This window comes from Macaca fascicularis, chromosome 1 (assembly GCF_037993035.2).
Source record: "Macaca fascicularis isolate 582-1 chromosome 1, T2T-MFA8v1.1".
Classification (NCBI taxonomy): Eukaryota; Metazoa; Chordata; class Mammalia; order Primates; family Cercopithecidae; genus Macaca; species Macaca fascicularis.
In genome coordinates, this window is record NC_088375.1 from 29,921,255 (window position 1) to 29,940,656 (window position 19,402).

Consider the following 19,402-nt stretch of genomic DNA (forward strand, 5'->3'; position numbering starts at 1 on the left):
GAAGGGAAGCATTCTATCCTTCAGGGTTGGTTATTGGCTAGTTCAGAGAGGTTGACATTATAAGGAAAGAGCTCCCACACTGAGAGTAAGGATTTTGAAGATTTAATAATGAGGACTCTTCTGCAGAAAGGGTAGAGCAATCTGATGAAATTCAGTGCAGCTGAAATTTTTGACTAAAACTCAAAGCTCTTATGTTAATGTGCAGTTACAAAAACCCCAAACTGGAGTCTCAAATAGCAGTATGGCTGGCTTTGTTGACGAAACTGAACTAGATCAGTGTTCTGGCTTTGAAGGTGCCTTAAAATGGATGGAGGAGGGTGGGGTCAACATTTCCCTTGGCTTCTGTGCCCTTGATGTCTTCCAGCTGGATGGAAGCAGGCGGGTGTGGGGAATGCAGGGGGTGGCCAAAATGTGTACAATAGCTTTGTGAAACCAGGCAACATACAGGAATGGTGGAAGTTATTCTAATATTGTCATATAGATCGATGAGCAATTTAATCGTTCATAGAGTTGCTAGTTTGTTTAAATTTTAATTCAACTTTTCCAAAAGATTAGAACTATTTCTCACTTATATTAGAAATATAGTAGTCATGTAGTTTGAGAAGATGGTCTTACATTTAGCTGGGTGATTTGTTTTCTCATTTTTTCTATGGAGATATATTAGTGCTTCATCCTACCAGGTGGCCCACTTAAAATGGGCCTCATTGAATACAATAAGAATTGAAAAGAATCTGTTATATAAGAGTTGGCCGGCATATTCAAACCAGCTGGAATTCATTAAAATTTCTGTTCATAAGCCATACATATAGAATGTAAAACAAATGTGGGAAATCTTTTGCAGTTTAATTTGATGGAATGTGCTATTATGGAATAAGTTGACATCGATGGTTGGTATTGAAAATGTGTTGCTTTATAAATTTATATCTTGATATAACTGCTTATAACCCAAGTAATAACATTTAATAAAGTTAAAGTATTACCAGAAAAGCACAAGACAGGCATTTGTGAAGGAGTAAAGAGGTGAACTCAGCCGACTTATAGTATGAATTTTAAAAACAGCAGGTAACTTTTGAAATTGATTAAAGATTTCTTCCACAAAGTAATGGCTGATATTTATAACTACCACTCTTTGAAAAGACATTTGGAAAAAATATAAAAACAATATTTTTAGTTCTTATACCATGAAATATATTTCAATTATTGAATAGTGTGTGTGTCTAATCCTGGTCATTTGTATTGCACTGAGTCTCTGTCTGAAATTTCATGTTCTGCATTTCTTTTTCTTCTTCTTTTTTTTTTTTTTTTTTGAGACAAAGTCTCGCTCTGTTGCCCAGGCTGGAGTGCAGTGGTGCAATCTTGGCTCACTGCAAGCTCCGCCTCCCGGGTTCACGCCATTCTCCTGCCTCAGCCTCCCAAGTAGCTGGGACTAAAGGCACCTGCCACCATGCCCTGCTAATTTTTTGTACTTTTAGTAGAGACGGGGTTTCACCGTGTTTGCCAGGATAGTCTCCATCTCCCGACCTCGTGATCTACCCGCCTCGGCCTCCCAAAATGCTGGGATTACAGGCGTGAGCCACCGTGCCCGGCCTGTGCTGCATTTCTTATTTGCAAGCAAAACAAAACAAACCTTTAAAAAGTACCCTGGACTAATTGTGAGTGCACTAATAGGGAGCCTGTGCATGCTGAAGACCAGGGAGCCAGCTGCTGACCCTTGGGGGAGGTGCTAACTCTCAGACCACTCAAGAAGCATTTAGGATTTGTCTCTTTCACTAGTGGATTCACTGATGAGTTAAGAATGTTTGTAAAATTTATCCCCCCACCCACACACACACACAAAGAAACCCACTTCTTACCAGAAGCCATCCATTTGTTGTGTCCTATTTGGTTAAGTTTTTCTGGATAAAATAAAATATTCAGTTTAATACAGTTTACTGATTTTCAAGTCACTAAATACAATGAGAAAATTCAAAAATTTTAAATTATGGTTCATTAAGGGTTTCCCTAGGATGATGCAGAAGGCTCTTCAGGTTCTCCAGGTGCCCTTAGTTACCATCTGTAGCTGAACACTTGCGCATGTGCTGTGAGGACAGCTTTGGGTGCTGGTTAGAGGGCTAATGTTAGTTGAAGAGTATCAAAGATACAAGCACTTACTGTTTTGATTTTGAATTAAAGAAGTGAGTACTTTGGAGGTGCTGGTATTTATTGCCCCATGCCTTATTTTTAATTGTTATGAATAAGTGATAGTTTGTGGAAAATATAATGCTTATACTTTTTAAATATGGTCATTATACTGACCATAGACTCTGGCACACACACACAAACGCGCACACACACACACACACACACACACACACACACACACACACAAACTCTTCAAATCACAAACAGCACATCTGCATGTTATTTTCCTGTAGCTTAGAATTTCAGTATAAATGGAAAACACTGGAATACAAGCTGTGCTGTCTCCGGAGTATAGATCTGGATTCTTCAAAAGGAGAATATGAGATTCCTTTTTCCTCCCATGCTGGAATGCTTGTTCTGAGTTGTCCCCAAGGCAACATACCTGAATTGTTGCCTGCCATATACGTGAGCCAGCTGTAAAGTGTGACTCATTTTAGACTTGCAAAGGCTAATTGTTTATCTAGTGCATGGTATTTTATTATTTATTGCTATTAAACAGACTCTAAATAAAATGAAGTCTGCTCAAACTAATGTTTTTTTAGATAAGCAGGATAGACTCATCTTTCCACATACATTAAGTGTAGTGCACACACATGTGCACACATACATATAACCTGGGGTATATGAAACAATCCTGTTGTTTGTTTTCTCAATGACAGCCAAGTTGATCTGCTTCATCCATCTTTAAACTATATTTAAAGTTTGGGAGCTAATCCTCTAAACTCCAAGAAAACTAACTTCTACAATAGATATGCATTTAGATTCACATTATGAATGCTTGATGGAACAAAACATCTAGGTTCACATTCTTCCTGCACAATCATATGTATGTTGTTATTTCTCCTTGAAAAGCAAATTTTCCTTTTGTGAGGAGATCACGGTTGCTCAGGAAAAATTTTCCTTCCAGGCCTATTACTTATTTTTCCCTTTGAAAATGTTTTCCTGTTGGCATAGTGATTTCCTAAATTGCTCAGGGTAGAGTCTATCTATCTCCTCCTAAGATGGGTTTCCCTGGACCACAGATTCCAAGTCAATGTCTTCACTAGAAAGACCAGAATCCAGGACACCCTGAGTCAGCTCTGGGAATGTGAACAAATATATAAAGAAAAAGGGAGGTTGTTTTGTTTTTTAAACTTGTTTCTTGAGTACAAATGTAAATCAGAATGTTATTTTCAGAATGGAGACCTTAGGTAAAGAATTAATCTCCATGTTGTGTCTTAAGAGACAAGCCATTTGATTTTCTTCTTGAATGTGATGGCTTCTCTTGGTGGACAATTTTAGAAATTTATAGACTTTTAATTTAATTTTTTATTAAATACTTGGAGTTTCAGTTAAATATTTTTGATACTAAATTAGGCAAGTTAAAGGTAGAGAAAATCTTAACATGTAAGGAGTAAAAATATACCAAAAGCCCTAAAATTTTTTAACGATGTTGGTATAGATACACAAATGAAAACTAAAATGAATCCTAGATTCAGAAATCAATGCTTCAGAAAGTTTCAGGTTACAAGGAAAAGCCACATGTAACCTTGTGCCTTAGGAATCTTTTGTTGCTTTTAAAAAAGAAATGTATAATCACTTAACTTCAGTATTGTTAAACTAAAGGACTCTTATATTTTCCCCCACAGAATTTAAGGCTGACTGTATTGCTTAGAGAGAAGGATCATTTTAAAGAAGAAATAGAACAGAAACATGCTAAAACAGAATTTTAAAATTACTAATTAAATTCTAGTTAGGCTAAAAGCAAAAATTTTATACACATCGGAGGGCCTTCATATTTAAGAAAAGAAGAATGAAAGGCAAATCAGATGAAGAACTGTTTTTACAACATTTAAGAAACACTTTGTCTAGTGATTTCCTAACATGTTCAGCAAGGCCAGTGACAAGGTCAGCCTTCATTCGTGGGAAAAGTGGTTATCACCGGGAGTGATTATTTTGGTGATCGGTTGGATTCTAGCACTCATTTGCAAAGATAAAATTTACCAAATCAAATGGTACCAAAGTATACGTATATTGAAGAGCACAGATATTAAATCCGTATTAATTAGTTACACCTCTTTACACCAAACCCTCAGCTCCTAAATTATTGTCCTTGGTTGTGGATGAGAGAATATAGATAGCCACTGAAAACTCATCCTCACAGTGTGAAAATGCCTTTCTGATGATGTGTGTTATAATCATGGTGAATGAAACGAGCAGAGAATACAGTGTCATAATGTACCTTTTCTTTGTATTATTTAAAACGCATGACCAAAAGTCAGAACACTCTAAGCAATTTAGGTATGGTCAGCTCAATTATTTTATTTCAATAATGTTTGTGCTTTCCCTGATTTTCTTAGAAAAGTTTAGCCAATACATGCCCTGGGGTCTAAGGAACACCCGCACCCCCGCCACCTGGTTGACTAAATTTATACATAACCCAATAAGGATATCATTAGAGTTAAAAGAAAGGATGAAAATCCCCTAGCCTCAAAGTGTTATTTTAGTTCCATGTGAATATAAAAAAAAAATAATTGTCTCTCAATCATTGCATCATCAATAAACCTTTGCTTCTGTTTTTGGCAAATCAACCTTAAAAGAGCATTGTTAAAGCCTTATGTTTGAATCTCCTCACTTTAATAGTAACCTGTTGGGAGAAGGGACAGTTTAATTGAGGGTAGAAAACTTCTAGAAGCAAATTGGAATCTACATTATGTTCCCAGATTTATTGATCATGCTAAATAGACTCTGTAGAGAAGCAAGAATTGATCTGCTGCTGCTTAGAAAGCTTATAGTAGGTGATAGGGTCATCAGGGCTTGTTTATATATTTTTGTTTTCTCTGTTGGGTCAAAAATGAAGTGATGTCTCTCTAGTTAATAGGAAATAATATTTAGGACTTCATAGCTACTTCAACATATTTGTTCTCACATATTGTAGTGTGCACACCCCGGTATTGTAGACATCTCCTTTCTGCATGCTTCATGATATTTTTAATGGAACTGGTTTAACACTGCTCCAAAACAAAAGTCATTCATACCTGTTTTGAAAGCATGATATCTGGATAAAGAAAATGTGGCACATATGCACCATGGAATAGTATGCAGCCACAAAAAGAATGAGATCATGTCCTTCACAGCAACATGGATGGAGCTGGAGGCCATTATTCTAAGTGAATTAATGCAGGAACAGAAAACCAAATACCAAATACAACATGTTCTCACTTGTAAGTGGGAGCTGAACATTAAGATCACATGGACACAAAGAAGGGAGCAACAGACACCAGGGCCTATTTGAGAGTGGAGTGTGAGAGGAGGGAGAAGATCAAAAAATTTCCCATCAGGTACTATGGTTATTACCTGGGTGATGAAATAATCTGCACACCAAACCCTGTGACATGCAATTAACCTATATAACAAACCTGCGTATCTACCTCCGAGCCTAAAATAAAAGTTAAACAAAAAGAAAACATGTTATCATGAAGTTGCTTTTATTTATTTATTTATTTATTTATTTATTTTTAGAGACAGGGTCTCACTATGTTGCCCAGGCTGGTCTTGGACTCCTGGGCTCAAGCAATCCTCCTGCCTCGGCCTCCCAAAGTGCTGGGATTACAGGTGTGACTCATCGTGCCTGGCTGATTTTAAACATTACCTTGTAATAAGCATTGTTTTGAAATTGAAACCCTTATAGAATATTTGTATTAAAAAGTAAGAATTTGCGTTTTTGTTTTTAATGTTAATGTGGCGATGGTAGTGTATGGTAAAGTGACTCAGAATCATTACAGTAGGGATGGTTTAAAAGCCTTCTATCTATCTTTGGCAGATCAACTGAGCAAAAACCAAGATAAAAAAGGATATGAATGGTATAAGAAATAAGTTAGATTCAAAAGATATATACGTGCATATTTAAAGGATATATAAATATTGAATGTCTGGTAAAATACAGAAAACTAGAGCTGTATAGAAAATTTATATGTAAAAACCTATCTATTTACAAGTGAGAAAATACATTCCAAAATAGATCCAATGGAAATTACTATTTAACTTACAGACTATTTGGAATATAATAATAGTGAAAACACTATACAGGATACAACCAATAGTATACAAAGAGAAAAATTAATTTGAAAATGAATTATTTGTTCAATGGAAGTCAATAAAATTAGAAGATTGGAAAGAGAGCAACTGCAGCCTGACGAAAGAAAGAAATTCATTAAGTAAAAATTAATGAATTAAAAAATAGCAAAAGAAAAATAAGAAAACTTAAACTACATACAAATGTAAAGCTTTTGTATGAGACAGTAGAGTTAAAAGGCAAAGGACAAACTAGTAAAATACTTGAAGCATATATAACAAAGGATTAAATATTCTCAGAGTAGAATTATTCCTATTCAGTTTATTTAAAAAGCTAAAGCAAAAAAGCAAAACAAAGCAAAGAACACTACCTACTAGGAAAAAAGGAAGGGGGCCAAGTCAATAGAGCATTCATTTAGAAGCCCTCCCAGCCCCTGCAAAAGCACTAATTAATATATGACAAAAAGGTTCAATTTCACCAGGAACCAAGAAGTGTAAATTAAAACAGCCAGCCAAACATCATGATTGGGCTTCCAGATTAGGAGACATGAGAAAGAAGGTCGTGTGGTAGGTGGTAATGAGGAAGCAGTCCTCCTTGTGTACTACATTTGTTGCCGACTCTGTGTGTAGCCTCCCTGGAGGCCAGCTTGAGAATCTGCATTAAATGCCTTGGTTCAAACCTTATGGCTCCACAATTCCACTCTTAAAAGTTTATTTTTATCAAATGATTCCATAATTGTGCAAAGAAATTTGTTCAAAGATGATTTTGAAACATTGTTCATAATTACCAATGTTTTAAAACAGCATTAATATCCATCATAGAAAATTGGTTGAATAGAATATGGTATATTAATTCAACAAAATGCTATGAAGCAAAGCATTTTTATCTTTAAAAATATAAAGATATATATATAGAGAGAAATTTTCATGATAAATTAACGAAATATTGTGCATGCCATAGGTAGCATAATTCCATTTTACTTAAAATGTTTACATCGGATGAGATATATACATATAGTTTGCACATAGAAAACTACCTATTGTGTACTACGCTCACTACCAGGGTACAAAACATCCATGTAACAAACCTGCACATGTACCCCATGTATCTAAAATAAAAGTTGAAATTTTAAAAATAAAGAAATTCTGGTGCAGAATTTATGCCAAAATTTTAACAGCACAGGCAAGTTTAATTTGTGGTCCTGTGTTGTTTTCTAATTTTTATGTGATAACCATCTTTTGTGTAACTTTCAAAAAAAAGTTTTGAAATACACAAAAATATGAAAAAGAGGAAGATACTTGAAGATGGTGAGACAGAAAGAAAAGTATAAAATGGTGAAAACAGAGTATCTAGGACGAGAAATATGTACCATAAAAGAAATAGATTAAACTTTAAAAGAAAATAGATTAACTTTTATATGAATGTCAAAGATACATGTGGAAATTAAAGTGGAAACTAAGCATCTGAGTCTCTACAAGCTTGGCATAATTATATAATCATGTTTATTAGGATTATTTTTGTTGTGATTACACAGATTTTGTTACCTCTTTTCCCTTTACTCTGCCTGTGCAAATATGTTATTTTCCTCACTGAATTGCATATTGTTGAAGGACCATGTTAGGAGTCTCCAAATGCTCTCATTCCCACATTCATTACCTATTGCTTTCAATCGTGTCTTTCTTTCAAATGCTCAAATTCCATGAGATGAAGCCTCCCCATCTTCCTGGACCAATCGTTCTTCCTTAATTTCCAGTTTCCTACCTGTCAGCACTGTTGCCTACTATGACTGTGTTGTGTGTAATGTACAAATAATGTATACTGTCTTAAGATTATCAGTGAGCCATTTCATGACCTAATTTCTGGCTCTTGATTTTTCTGCTGTTTTAAAAATCTCATTGAGGTTTAAAGAAAACATATAATATTAGGCTAGTAGAATAATTACGTAAAATTTAAATTTAAAAGTCAACTCATTTGCCTTGAACCCATTTATTTACATAATTAAATGTATACTCTTAATGTTGAAAAGCAGGATGACAATTGAAATACCAAGCTCAGAATTAGAGTCCCACTAAGAAATGCTCCCTTTAGGAAAAACAATTTCTTTTGGTTTCACCCATGAGCAGCACTTAGTATACGTTTGCTAGGCACCCCACCAGACACCTCCAGTGAAACAAGAGCAGAAAGGCTTAGGGGTATAAAGTGTCTGATTCCTATGTAGTGTATTTAAGCACAAAGAGATTAAGGCTGATGGTAGTAAAAGCCAGTGACTTAATCTGACTCTAAAGAATAAACAGGGTTTAGAAAGAAATTAAAATTGAAGAGAACATTTTGAATACATATAACAGAAAAAAAGTTACTATTTTATTATTGTCAAAGTGTAATGGGTTCTTACAATTTAATAAGGAAAGAAAAAACGGGGAAGTGGTGTTTAGATGGCAAGTCAGAAGGCTGCTGTGTCAGTTCAGGAGAGAGATGATGGCTTGGGTTAGGGTCACAGCAGTGGAAATAGTGAGAAGCAGTTGAATTCAGGATATATTTTGTAGAGCCAATCTTTTGAATTACTGATGGATTTGATATGAAAAAATGAGAGAAAGGGCAAAATAAAAAAAAAAAGGATTATTGGGTCTTAGACAATGGGTACATGTTAGTGCCATTTAGTAACGTAAGGAAAGGAGAAAGTGGAATGGAACATTTAGTTGTAACCATGCTAAAGTTTGGGATGCCTAGTACACATGAGTTTCTAGTCAGGATAGAGTAAGCTATAATGCTGTAACAAACAACTCCTCAAATCTCAGTAGCCTCAAACTACAAGATTTATTTCTTGCTCAAGCTGCATATTCATCTGAACATTCATCATCAAGTTGGCTGGGGCTCTTCTTTTTCACTTTTTTCTGGAGATGGAGTCTCACTGTGTCACTGAGGCTGGAGTACAGTAGTGTGAGTTCAGCTCACTGCAACCTCTGCCTTCCGAGGTAAAGCAATTCTCCTGCCTCGCATCCTGGTTAGCTGGGACTACAGATGCACACTGCCACACCCGGCTAATGTTTTGTATTTTAATACAGATGGGGTTTCACTGTGTTGTCCAGGCTAGTCTTGAACGCCTGGGCTCAGGCAATCGCCCACCTTGGCCTCCCAGAGTGCTAGGATTACAGGCATGAGCCACCGTGCCCAGCCAGCTGGGACTTTTCTCTTTGTTATTCTCACTACAGGACCCAGGCCAGTAGGATTATTGCCTATCACTATGGCAGACAAAATGAATGAGTAGAGAATCACACACTGGCTGTTGATGCCTCAGACTGAAAGTAACATGTTATTTCCACACTCCTTTCATTGTCTAAGGCAAGCCACATGGCTACACCTAAATTCAAATGGACAAGAAGTACAATCCTACTAAGTGCCTTGAAGGAGAACCAGATATTTGGATGACTATCTCACTATCCAAATGGCGACATCTTCTAGGCAGTTACATATGTAAATCTAGAGTTCAAGGAAGATGTTTGCAGACAGAGATTTAGAAGTTGTTAGGTATTTAAAATCTTGGCACCTAGGAAGAAAGTGCAGAAACTGAAAACAGAGAGCTGAGGACAAAATATCTATCCCTTAAAAATATATTAGAAGAGGAGAAACCAGCAAAACAAGCTGAAAACGAACAGGGGTGTGTGTGTATGTTTGTGTATGTGTGTGTACAAGTGTTTCTGTATATATATGAGCATATAAACAGGCATAAAAATGGTTTTGAAGAATTCGGGATTATTGTGAATTTTTTAGACACTCATTTGTTCATTTATTTGCTACTGCATCCATGTATTATTAATTGAAAATCTAATAAGTTAAGAAAAAATTGTTATACTAAAAGTGTGTGGGAGAAGGTGGAGGGGGAGCAGCAACATTTAAGTAGACTGAACAAGTGAGTATGAGGCACTTGTAGGAAGCTAGAAGACCAAGTGAGCATATGCCTAGACCCAGTTAGTAATGATTATAATTGCTTAGAAGCCATACACCTGCATATTAAAATTAAGCAATCTGAATAGATGGAGCAGGCAGACAAATATCCCAGAACAAAACCAAAAATAAGTCACTTATGTAGAACCCTATTTTTTTTAAAGAAACTATAAGCAAAGAGAACTAGCACATTTTAACTTAAAACTATAGTTTTTTCTAAAGCATTTTCATTTTGTTTGTCATGCCTCAACTTGATGCATATTATCTTAATTCAGAGGTAAAAAAAATTTTTTTTAATTATTGGAATATGCAGAATCTAGTAAACAAAGTTGTAAAAAAAAAACCAATAGTATTTAAATAAGGGTTTAGAAAATACATTCAGTTGCATCCCAACTAACTGAGTTATCCCTAAATTAGAATAGGCTAATATTATTTAGGGATATCTAACTGTGAAACAAAAGGATATTAAAGACCAACTTTGCATAATGACAACACATATTCTTCAACATAAAATATTATTGACTATGAATTGAAGAAAAGTTCTGATTGAGACATTTTAATTTTCTTCTTTGAAGTAATTAGCCCTTAGTCTCATAAATTTTCTCATTTTGTATCACAAGGGCTTTAAAGAGAATTGGTGACACTTCTAGGGATTAGGTCAAAAATAAAATTTTAACTAAAGATCAAAGAGCAAAATAGAGCGTTAAGAAAGGATCAGCTTTTTGAAATATTTCTATCACCACAATTAATCTCTCAGGTAAGAAACTGAAAAGATATATAGATGCACCTTGACTTATGATGCAGTTACTTCCCAACAAACCCATTGTAAATAGGAGAGTGTACTGAATGGAAATCACTTTTACACCATCTTAAAGTCAAAAAATTTTAAGTGGAGGCATCATAAATTGGAGACTGTCAATATATTATTTCCACATAGACCAGTAATTCTCAACCAGGGGCGATTTTTCTCTCCAGGGAATTTTTGGTAATGTCTGAAGACATTTTTGATTGTCAGACTGGGGAGTTACAACTGGCATTTAGTGGATTGAAGACAGAGGTGCCACTCAACATCCTTTGATGCACAGGACATCCTCTACAACAAAGAATTATCCCATCAAATGTGTCAATAGTGTCAAAGTTGATAAACCCTGATCTTACTTAAAATAAGTATACAAGATACTCCTATCCCCAAACAGCCTATGAAGATTTGGACCTGTGTCCTTCATTAACGGAGCTCAATTAACTTAGGATTGGAAGAAGAATTGGAATCTGTTCAGTCTGCAGACTCTGGCTATGCGCAGTCCACACTTTCCGTCATGTTTCAGTAGTAACTGCTTCATATGAAAAATACATTCCCTGCCCTTTGATTTGCTGGTTTGACTTAGGAAGTATGACAATAACCAAACAGATTTTCATACTTGGGCTTGCCTACTTGGTCAAGGACTGTGCATGTTACAAAGAATTGCCTTTACCCACACTTTTTTGGAAACATATGTCTTTCATTAAATAAAGAAAACTAATTTTTATAAATTTGGGTAACTTTTATGTGCTTCCTCTAAAAGCCTATTTCAAAATTGGAATTCCACTAAAACATAAAAAAGTAAAATATTTCTGTATTTCAGCATGAGAACAAGATACAAAAATAGACTCATTAAGGAGCAGTTTAAATCTGAGTCTTTATCAAGAGAAACTTTTCTAATTTTCCAACCTTAAAATCATAATTCTTTCCTTTCCATGTGGCCCAATAACTTGACTCATGGATTGTCAAACAGAAACTTTTTTGACCAGGGTGTACAATGTACTGTCTGCCAAACAAGATTTTTTTAAAGTCACTTTTATATAGATAAGACAGTTGAAGCTAGACTCAAAGAGAGAGCTACCACATCAATTTCAGCCCATTTAGAGGTAGAGTTTTTCAGGAACAAAAGCAAAAACTTTTACACTTTGATTTTCTTCAAATGTGACAAAATTACTGAAATCAATGATAGAAGCCAAGTCTTATGAAAGCTATTAAAAATTTTAAATTTCCAATTCAGGTGAAGTGCTGAGAGGGTTGTAATTATGATGAATTATAGAGGTATAAAAAGCCTAAAATGCATAATATTATTTATAGAATATAAGACACATGCTTTCATATATTCATTGCAGCACTATTCACAAATAGAAAGAAGATACGGAATCAACCTAGGTGCCCATGAATGGCATACCACATTTTCTTTATCCATATATGCCATGGAATAATATGCAGCCATAGAAAAAGAGCAGCAGCATGTCCTTTGCAGCAACAAGGATGCAGCTGGAGGCTCTTATCCTAATCAAATTAACGCAGAAATAGAAATCCAAATATCACATGTTCTCACTTATAAGTGGGAGCTAAACAGTGAGTACACATGGATATAGAGAAGAGAACAATAGACACTGGGGACTACTGGAGAGGGGAGGGAAAGAGGGGATGTGGACTGAAAAATTACCTATTGGGCACTATGCTCATTACCTGGGTGACAGGATCATTTGTACCCCAAACCTCAGCATCACATGATATACTCATGTAACAAACCTGCACATTTACCCCCGAATCCAAAATAAAACTGAAGTTAAAAAGAAGGAAAAGAGAATACAAATATCACATCTGAGAGTGGCAAACATCCAAATTTTAGCTTGAATTTATTGAATTATAAGAGATGGCATGGTGGTTGTGGTCTAGGAAGAGGTCTTTAATGAAGACATTGTATACAACTGCTTAACAAAGAAGACCTCCCAAAGAGCAAAACAACACTGCCCCCCGAAAAACAAAAAGAAAACTAAAGCACAGTATTGAAAGTTTTAGTACCAAAGAACTTTAGGCACAGATTTGGCAGAAAACGGGATTTTCTATGTTGGTAATTTGAGTGATAGTCTACTCTCTGTTACATTTATTGGTTTATTATTTGTTTATTGTCTGTCTTCGTACCTGTACTTCAGACTCTGTGAAGACACCTTACCCTTTCTGTTATTTAAGTTTTGCTGTATAACAAAACTTCTTGTATAATAAGTTTTGTTACATAGCAAAATTTATACTTTTTGTATAAGTTTTGTTAGCTTATTATATCTCTAGTACTTGGAACATACATAATAGGTTGTCCTGTTTATTTACTACCTACCATAATAGGTAGTAAATATTTTGAAATGATTCAATAAATGAAGATAAATGATGGAATAAATGAATTGGAAACTACAAATTTAGGCATAGTTTTGAAGGGCTAGAGTAGGTGGCAGTGCAAAGGAAGGAAAATCAGGAGAAATATAGGAAAGGAGGAGAAAAAGGAAGTGGCATTGAGAGGAGGAATAACTCTGAAATCTTTAGCCATTAACCCAGTCAGCATGATTGACTCACTTCAAGTTACTGTAACCAGTTCTCCAACATACACTGAAATTTTTACATTGCTAGACTATTTACACACCTCATTTTTTAGGGCTATGCACAATAATATGCTAATAGAATAAATAACTAGCTTTGTTTTTCAATATGTATTCTTTAAATCTGATTAAGCTTAACTCTCAGCTGTCAACACAATTTATACCATGGGAAAAAGAATGAACTCCTTATATTTTAATTTTTTTTTCAAAATAGGGATAACAAGTTTATTATAGAAAGGAAAGCCCTCAGAGCTGTTGTTTCATCACTCTTTCTCTCTGCACTCCCGGGTCAGGCAGTGGTTCTGACCATCCCTTCAGCATATATTTACGACTTTGCTCTATTAGTTATTTCTTTATTTCCATGCTCTTGGACTTTATTCTCTCTCTTTCTACTGACTTCTTCTCTTCTTCCTATAAATACACGCACACACACACACACACACATATATATAGGCAGAGGAGAAAAATACATGTGTTTGTATGTATTATATATACATAATACATATGTATTATTACATATGAAATATTCACATGTACCATATTATATGCATACATATGTTATATATTATATATGGATACACACATGTGTATCCATATATAATATATAACATATGTATGCATATAATATGGTACATGTGAATATTTGTGTATATATAATATATATGCACATATTTATGTATATATAATATATATGCACACATAATATATAGTATGTATATATAATACATATATAAGCTTTTCTTTTTTCTACTTTTGCTTCTCATTCAAAAAATTGTTTTTCTCTTTCTCTTCACCACTAAATATCTTTAAATTAGCTCACTTCATTCTCACAACAATACAAGAAGGCAAGGGTTCTCAACTAGAGACATTTAGCAATCTCTAAAGACATTTGATTGTCACAACTGGGTTGGGGGTGCTACTATCTAGTGGGTATAGGCCAGAGATGCTGCTAAACACCCTATAAGGCATGGAACAGCCCCCCACACAAAGAATTATCCTGTCTAAAATGTCAGTAGTACTGCTGTTGAGATTCTCCATTTTAGAGATAAAGAGCATGAAGCCTGGCAAAGTTAGCAAACTGGCCAAAGGTCACACATCTAATAAGTGAAGGCATCAGGATTTGATAAAACCCAGGGTTAAGTCTAGTGTTAATGCACTTTCTAACGTTTATACTCAATTTCAATCTAATTTATTATTGTCTACAAATTTAGGATAAACATCTTTATGCATAATTTCTCATCTACATTTCTGATTATTTCCTTAGGGTAGATTTATAGAAGTGAAAAGTATCACAGGAAATGCATAATTAAAGGTTTTCTATAATTATAATTTATACATATACATTATATGGATAATTTATATCTTACATTTTAAAAAAATATTACTACAAATTATAAAGTTTTTGATTCATGTCATCAGTTTACTTTCCTTAAATCTGGAGCTGGTTCACATTCCTGACATCTTACCTAACTGCAGCCTACAATGACTACTACTGTTTTCTTTTACCTTCTTATTTAATCCTTGACAGTTTGATCATTTGTCTTTTCCTTTAAAAAAAAAAAAATTCCTCCTCTCAGATAATCGTCTTCTTTAACTGCAACTGCAAACCTATTGACTCTCTAATTAGAGGGATAAGGGAATGCCGAGTTTTAAAGTGCCAGTCTGAGCTCAAATCCCAGCTCTGCTGCTAACTGATTAGTTGGGTGACTTTGTGCAAGTGACTCTGATCCTCTATCCTCATTCATTAAATGGAGCTTGATGATAATCTACCTCACGAAGACTAAATGAGTTAATGTTTGTGAAATATGTAGAATAGTGCAAGGAACAAACTTAATTCTCAAAACGTATTGGCCATCTTCCATTATTCCATTATTTTTTGTACTTGCAGTGTACAAAACTTTAGAGGTTATCAAAATTACAGAGACTTGGGAAGGATGTGATTCGAAAGCTGAATTTCTGGTAAACCCAGACTTAGGACATGATTCTCACTATTACATCAATGTGCTTCACAGTAAAACCAAAGGCTATAGGTTTAAAAATCCTCCTCAATGGTAACGGAAGGAAAATAGTCATAGCTTTTGTAATTTACGCTCTGGCTGCTGTTAGTACCTAGCACAGTAATTTCAAAACTTTAGAGGTTATCAAAATTACTCCAGCAGTTTGTTTAAAACGAACACTCCCAGGCCATATTCCCAGATATTCAAATTCAGGAGACTTGGGATTAGCCCAGGAGTTTGCATTTGTAATTAGCAACTTGGCTATGTCTGATGCAGGGCAGATGGCCCACTTTGAGAAAACTTGAGCTAGTGGGCGCTCAGGGTCTCTTCCCTATTCTTCAACAGTGTTCCCAACTGAACACTGATACTATACTACAAGATGGTGACAGGTGTGGGTTTTTTTTAAAAAGTGTGTTTTAGAAAAGTTGTTTGCAGGGTGTTTTCATCTTTGTCAAAGTGCCTTCTGTGATTCTGGATCCAATAGTTTTTCTGACTCACAATATTATCCTCATTCTCCAAACATCACCTCTTTTCCAAGCTTACCATTTACCAAGGACTTTACTACTTAGTACGGCCCTGATAGGCGTCATTAGGGCTACCTATTGCTGAGTTATTTACTGCCTGACTTTTACATTCAGAACTTGTTCATGGCCTGCCATCTTACTCTAGTCTTCCCTGAACACTGTATTCTCATATACCCTACTACTAAACCAGTTCCACAGGATTACAGATTACACATCTCAGTCATTCTCTGCTGTTATATTTTCTTAGATGAAAGTTCTACATGGCAGTGCTTCCCAAAGTATGTTCAGACTATTTAAAAAGAAGAAAAGAAGATACCATTATCCAAAACATTTGTGTTCTACATCTCCCTTCTGGTGATACACAAAGTATATTAGCATTTTAAGGTATTTGAGAAAAACAGGGATAAAGAAACATGTAAAAGTTTTTAACACCATAATTCCTGAATTTATTTTATCAAATAACACACTATTTTAAAAAACCACACCTGTCACCATCTTGTAGTATAGTATCAGTGTTCAGTTGGGAACACTGTTGAAGAATAGGGAAGAGACCCTGAGCGCCCACTAGCTCAAGTTTTCTCAAAGTGGGCCATCTGCCCTGCATCAGACATAGCCAAGTTGCTAATTACAAATGCAAACTCCTGGGCTAATCCCAAGTCTCCTGAATTTGAATATCTGGGAATATGGCCTGGGAGTGTTCGTTTTAAACAAACTGCTGGAGTAATTTTGATAACCTCTAAAGTTTTGAAATTACTGTGCTAGGTACTAACAGCAGCCAGAGCGTAAATTACAAAAGCTATGACTATTTTCCTTCCGTTACCATTGAGGAGGATTTTTAAACCCATAGCCTTTGGTTTTACTGTGAAGCACATTGATGTAGTAGTGAGAATCATGCCCTAAGTCTGGGTTTACCAGAAATTCAGCTTTCGAATCACATCCTTCCCAAGTCCCTGTCAGCTGTGAGCAATAGCAAATCATTTTACCAGTAGCTCAGGAACCTGTGAATGGATTCTGTTCACAGCTCTAACACTGATGGTGGGAGTCATTCCATTTCCTCATTGAAAATGACTGTTGGCAATCCCCAAGCTGGAAGGATGATCTAGAGAAGCCTAGTACATTTCTATGTGGCACAGGATCAGAGCAGCCACAGCCCACCAGGTGTGCCCTGAGAGCTCATACTAACTCACTCTTTTCTGTATATTTGTTTGTTCAGAGAAGTCATTACCGTATCTCTTTGTACTTTTCTGCTAAGTAGCTCTGAAAACTTTCAGGGAGTTTTTCAGATGAACCTAAGTGTATAATCAATCCTTCATTATGGTTTTAAATCCAGAATGAAAGTGCATCGAACTTGACACATGTAAATAGTAGAAAGTTTGTTTGTGCAGGTGTATAGTTTTAGTTTTCTTTCTTTTAACATTCTTGCTTTTTAGAATTATTCTGCTAAATAATATTAACTTGTTCAAAAGTGTATTCACATTTTTTCCTTGATCATGATGTTCATTGACATTTGGTTTTCTAAATAAAAAAGAAAGTTTGATTACTATTGAAGAAAAGTTGAGGGGAACACCTCATTGTGAAATAGTTGGTTATATTTTGATATGTTAAGTTGTTGCTTTTCAATGTGTAAAAGACTTTTCCTCTTGGGATTATTTTACAGTCTACCTCTAACTAAATTTCCTTCCTGACTTCTGAGTGTATTGAATGCTTGCATTTGCCACCCTTGGGGGAAGGAAGCACCATGGAAATGCTGTTCTTGAAAATTTTTACCCAACTACAAACTGTTTTACCTGTTTATTTGTGTTTATTTTCTTGCCAGTATGTTTCCAGAATGTTCACATTAGCTCATATCACCTTAGCAACCTCATCTCTGTCAAACATCCTTGCCCTTGCCCTTGCCCTTGCCCTGGCCTCATTATCAGCATTAGCCAGTCAGTCACCTGTTCGGGAACCAAGGGTACCCTAGCCTGGCATGATATCTACTCTTCAAAATCGTGCAGTTTGAAATAGATTTTGTCATGCTGCGCTTACGGGCCAAAGCACCCAGAGGTGTAACAAACACTTGGTATTTAGCTATATGTTAGGGCAACAGATTCCGAATCTTCCCCCATTCAGTGTGTCTGCTGAGGTCTTCCTGAGTCACCTCCCAGTCTCTGATATGTGAAAGAAGCCTAAAAGCCCACCATCTTTCACATATCCTTCCTGCTTGCCCTGTCTGTTGGAGTTTGATGTCATTTGTTGCTTCTCTTACCTCACATCAGTTCTGTTCAACAACTTTTTATTGAGCACGTGCTAGGTGCTAAGAATAAAAGATTACTAAGTCAGTCATGATTTCTGTTCTTAAGGAGCTCACTATGGAACAGAAGTTTACAATAGAGGGTGATAAAAGGTGTGCTCAGCGTTCACTGGGTCATAATGCATGACACCTGATTTGTGAGGTCAGGTGTGGTGGGACATATGCCTGGACAATAGGCAAGGAGTCCAGTCACCAAAGATAGTATACTTCATCCAGTGCCATCAAGAAGCTCTGAAAGATCAGAGTGGTGTTTCAGATTGTACCATCTAGCAGCTGTATGAAGAATGGATTTAGTGGGAGCCAGAAGTAGTACTAGTTAAGGAGAGCCAAGGAGAGTCGTAGTAGTTAAGGAGAGAATTGGCAAGGACTTGAACCAAGGAGAGTTTTAAGAAATAGATGATGATGCAAATGAAAACTGTGCCCCTTCCCAATCTTTTGGGTTAGATCCTTTCTGGGAATTTAGGATGTAATCAGAATCAGATGTAGGTCGACATATTCCCTTGTATTATAAATGTTGATTGACAGCCTCTACTCCATGGAAGCAGTACCGCTCTGTCCCCATTGCTGGTCTCATTTTCTGTTTCCATAGGAGAAGCGCTACTTGGTCCCCATAGCTGGTCCCAATTTCGGTTTCTGTCTCCCATACTGGCCCCCTGCCTAGCTCCCACTGGCCTGCTTTGCAAGATCAGCATTGAGGTTTATGCTCACCATTCTTAGGAGCTTTTCATGATAAGTCACTGACAAACATGGTGCATTCACCATGAACTTTACAATCTTCATGATACAAAGTGAAGAATCAACTGTGTTAAGCACATTTCATTGATTCATGGATTAGGATTTCACTTCACTAAATCAATGCAATGAGACATTTCAGTGGGGCAGGGGCGGAGAAAGCAGAGACTGGGGTTTTCTAGATATAGAATCATGTCATCTGCAAATAGGCACAGTATGACTTCCTCTTCCTGTCTGGATGTCTTTTATTTCTTTCTCTTGCCTGATAGCTCTGGCCAAGACT

At 35.9% G+C, this 19,402-nt stretch overlaps 1 protein-coding gene across 20 annotated transcripts in view; it reads left to right on the forward strand.

Moving 5' to 3' along the window:
• Nucleotides 1–19,402, forward strand: part of DNM3 (dynamin 3) — a 562,992-nt gene that overhangs the window by 465,995 nt on the left and 77,595 nt on the right. The gene's annotated exons all lie outside the window — the stretch shown is intronic.